General features: G+C 31.8%; 1 long non-coding RNA gene across 1 annotated transcript; it reads left to right on the top strand.

Annotated features, from left to right (window-relative positions):
* Positions 1 to 416: 416 nt before the first annotated feature.
* LOC147657104 (uncharacterized) lies at positions 417 to 4515 on the top strand. Its single transcript, XR_015292840.1, has 7 exons — positions 417 to 614; positions 725 to 969; positions 2128 to 2267; positions 2384 to 2439; positions 2613 to 3218; positions 4010 to 4095; positions 4272 to 4515. It is a non-coding gene; the product is annotated as an uncharacterized LOC147657104 (long non-coding RNA).
* Positions 4516 to 4743: the final 228 nt, after the last annotated feature.

Genomic DNA, 4743 nt, shown 5'->3' with positions numbered 1-4743 from the left:
TTTTTTTTATTATTGAATTTACTCGACGAACGATTTTTTAACAACTCAGTAAATTTAACTAAGAAAAGTGATGATCTTTCTGGACGCTTTGCGAATAATTCAAGCACATCGACCTATATAAATCGCTCACCTTTTATTCATTGTTGTCACGTTCATATATACACATATATATACACACACACAGATAAACATATACGCATATATACATCATTCCACGTTTATATAACATCTCACATGTGCATACTACAAAAAATGAAAACCCCTTAACACAAAGTTGTTACTAAAGATACGCAATGCATACCTATTCACAAAAAGGGGTTAAAGATATGCAAATTTATGTATTCACGACATATAACACGTGAAACTCGTGCACAGCAACGTTTTTGATATTTTCATTCGCAATTCTTCCATTGTTCATTCGTTTTTTATTTTTTTTTTTCTTTTTCAGATGCGAAATTGACGATATTCTCTTAAATCTGGATAAATTATGCATAAATAATGCCAAGTTTACATTTTAAATTTAATTGTTTTTTTTACTACGTACAGATACATAATGCTAAACTTAGTATAATACCCTTATACATGGATAAACACGAATACATAGATAGCATAAGGTATTATTATTACACAATTCAAATTCAATTTATCTTCTTATGCATATATAAATTATACATGAACACACAAATAGTGCTAACTAACACACAGCTTTTTCTCTCATATATAGATAGACTGGATACATGGATAAATCACACACTGATGCTAACTTTAAGATAAAAGATCCGTTCGCGAAACGTTTCTCAGCCAGAAGAAACGAGGAGAAGAAAGAAGAAAGAAGAAGGAAAAATGAGAGGTGGCATCTCGACGGTGCGGGTATCCAGGCGAGGTCGACCCTTATCGTTTCGCGAATGGCCACGTGATCGAATTTAGCCGAGATTGAAGCTGACCGTGCACGGTCGTACAGGACTTCCGGTAATCCACTTTCCCTTAAACCGCAGCCACCCTTAAAGCAGGATAAATGGTTAGCATGGAGAAACCAGAACCCGAAGTAAATTCTCGAGAGTGCACCACGGATTAGCTTCCGTGCTAACTACTTGTATTACAGGGAACAGTCTCGACGAAATTGGAATATATCTCCTAGTAGGTTCCGCCTATTTCCTTTGACACAATAAATATTCTATTTTGAACTTGAGCCCGCAACCTTGGACATCTGCAACGATTAATAATCACGAAATTCGAGCTTATTTTGTGATGATATTAATACATTTTTCTTGTGGAAAATTTTTTAGGGATCTGTTTCGTGGAAAGTAAAAGTACAATGGAGATTAGGATGTAACGTAAACGTATGTTGGAAAGTTATATTGGAATTTCCTTACTTAAAAGTAAAGAATATATAAAGGGAAATTATTAGTGAGATAAGGAAAATGATTCTAAATTTACAATCAATAGTACTTACTTATTTAGTAAATTATTTTCATTATTTGATATTAAATAACAGAAATCTGTAACACCCTATATATTATTCTCTAATGGTATTGCATGAAACGTTTTAGAAAATGCTAAGAATGTTTCTTTAAACTTAAAAGTAGAATACAGATTAGATTAGGAATGTAAGGTGCTGGAATGTATGTTATGCAGAATGTTCTAGTTAATCACTTGACACGATAGTGTTTATAAGACTGGCAGGAATCATTTATTTCATGTTGTAGGTGCATTAAAAAATATGACATTTGCAATGAAATGAAAATATGCTCAGATAAAGTTATATGAAAAACATAAAGTAAAATGAAATATTTTACAGTATATTCCATTGCGTATATTTATATATCAAGATATATAATCAATCTTATAATCTTAAATTTATTTAGATATTCATTCATCACAACATAAAACATCTTTTCATGACACACACATACAAAAAAAAAAAATTCAAATCATAAAAATCCATAAAGCCAACGATCTTTCGCAAAATATAATACAAACAAAAATGGACGAGACAGCCTTTCTGAATGAACAATGGGTATTGTGAAAGGCGTGGCCACGGTTCAAAAGTGATGGTGTATGGAAAATCGAAATTCACGATTGGGATTATTTTTTTTTTTTTAAAATCAATTTTCCCACGTTCCACAGGTTTTTCACGGAAGACCCGGAGTGGTGTGCCAAATCCGCACGACGTGCAGCAACTTCTCCTGCTACCTGCTACCTGATATGATTTTCGGCATGCCTTCACTCAGCTCCGGGAAAATCGAATTTCCCCTCGTTTCATTTTCGTACGCATATTCTTCTATTACTTATACTATGTATGTTCGCAACATCAGAGATACATCGATGTTGCTTAAGTAAAATTCGTATTTCTAATAATATTTCTAATAATATCTTTTCAAAGATAGATGATGGTGAAATTAGAAGTTTTCGAAAACAATGCGATTTCTAGATAACTGTGTGAGTTATGATGAGTAATTTACTTAGCAAGCTGAAGAGATATAATAATTAAGGAATCAGACAAATATCTTATCTTTAAAATCAAATCTTCTCTGAGTTTTAATTTGATATTCTTTCTTCTTATTTTCTAATTAAGAATATTATTAAGAATAATTATGATTTACTTCTTACAGATCTTATTTTAAAATGATCAATGATACTCGTTGATATTGATCGTACATGCTGAAGAGATTAAAGTAGATTTAAAATAGAAATAAAATGATAAATTTGTGTCGAAAATATTGTGGAAATTTTTAAAAATACTATTGATCAATTATCATCGATCAAAGTTTCTTCGAACAAGTTTAAACGAAGAGCGAAGAAACGTTGGAATAATAATCGGCATAATTAAGGCAAAGGTGTTTAAAACCGATTAAAACTGATAATCACGAAAGAAATAAAAGGAAGCACATAGGGGAAATAACCGTGCTACCAATTACGTCGTTGACTCCTTATTACACGGAAGTAATCAGCCTATCAGTATCATCTGTGCAACCCGATCTGAAAAAAGGAAAAACGTGGCGAGGGTTGGGGATGATGGGACACGAGAAAATCATTATTGGCCGCAATCACGCGAAGCTCGCACTGTGTCGAAGTTTACACTCGAATTCACCCTCGTGTTCAAAACCACTCTTCTTTCGACAACACGCTTTTCATGTGGCACCGCGAACTGACCAAATTGAAAACAGAGGGAAAATGTAGAGAGGGAGAGACATAGAAAGAGAGGGAAAAAAAGAGGGGTAAGTTTATTCGTGTGCAATGTGTTCACGCATGATATGTGTTCACGTGTGAACGTACATACACGTATTCATAAATATGTAAAGAAGTGACGTACGATTATTTTTACTGTGAATATCTAATATGTTATAATATGATATCTAATAATATTAAATTGAATAATTTAATTGTTTGAGTTCGTTAAATGAGTAATTTAGTTTATATGCTTTTATTTAGATAATGAGTAGAAACAGTAATAAGTCAGAAATAGAAACATATATGGAAGATTTAAAAGTGAATCAATGTAAATCCTATTTTTTAAAGATAATTTATAGTTCAAGATTCTTTTTATTGTTTAAATTTTCAACTCACTCAATAATATTACTATTTAATTAATATTCTTAACGTTTAAATAATGAACGAATTTTGAAATTGTTTAACATTAAGTCTCGTCGAAATGATATATGATTATACTTATTTTATTATAATTTTTTTATATAATTTGAATTAGAAATCACTTATATATACGTATATAATACATTTGTAAATATACAGATTGGCAGCGTTAAGGAAATATTGATTTAAATAATTCTCCAATAAAAATAATCCTTCAAAAGTGAAAAATTCTCATTCGCTAGAATCACCAAATCAATTAAACGTTGATACGTTTCAAATTTTTTGCTTTTGCAATTACTTAAAATATATAGATGCCTTTAACAAAATTGATTATATATATATATATACTTCAATATTATTAATATTTTCAATCATCTGCAATAAATTTAAATACACATTATAATTCTAATATTAATAGATGGATCCAGAATATTTATGGATGGGAATGCAGCTCGCAGTTGTGAAATCCTTGCGCTGGTTGTCGTTGGGGGCAACAATACCGAGGTAATGCGTCAGGGAATTTGAACATGGTCCTGCACCCTCCATGGAGGATGGGTCACATGCGTTCGAATTAAATCTGGCTACGAATTCTGGTTAAGGCTTCCGCGAATTTTCACCCCTTCCATATCCACGATTGGATTTCGCGCGGAATTTCATCTCGAATATTTTTCCCTTCCCAGGTTCGGTTCGAGCGTAGGGTGAACGAGAAATGTTTACTCGAACTTTCGAGAGCTTGTCGCCAGCGAGAGAGAACAGGAAGGACGACCCGTTTTATCCGTAAAACGGTGTTTCACTCCGGATGAGATTTTTGGAAAATTTCATTTCGCTCGTTCGGGTAATGTGATAACGGCCACGTGAATTTGTACGCGTTATAGAAATGTTTATAAAATTGGAGATGGGGACGAAAATAAAAAGTAATACGTATCCTTTTCTTTACCTGCATTGCTAATGTAATATTGTAATGTTATAATTAGGAATTGTTTAAAAAATTAATACGAGCGAAATGTGTATTTTTGTTAAGTACATCATTTATAAAAAAAGTCACACACAGTGAAGAATGAAATTTCTTTTCTCTTATTACATATAGATAAATAAGTAATTTTTCCTACATGGAAATTATATTTATAAACGATTTTGATGTTTAAAAATAAG

This window comes from Apis florea, unplaced genomic scaffold (assembly GCF_048593485.1).
Source record: "Apis florea isolate Af1SG1 unplaced genomic scaffold, ASM4859348v1 contig_3203_pilon, whole genome shotgun sequence".
In the NCBI taxonomy this organism is placed as follows: Eukaryota; Metazoa; Arthropoda; class Insecta; order Hymenoptera; family Apidae; genus Apis; species Apis florea.
Note: the sequence above shows the minus strand (reverse complement) of the source record. Positions and strands in the feature narration are given on the sequence as shown.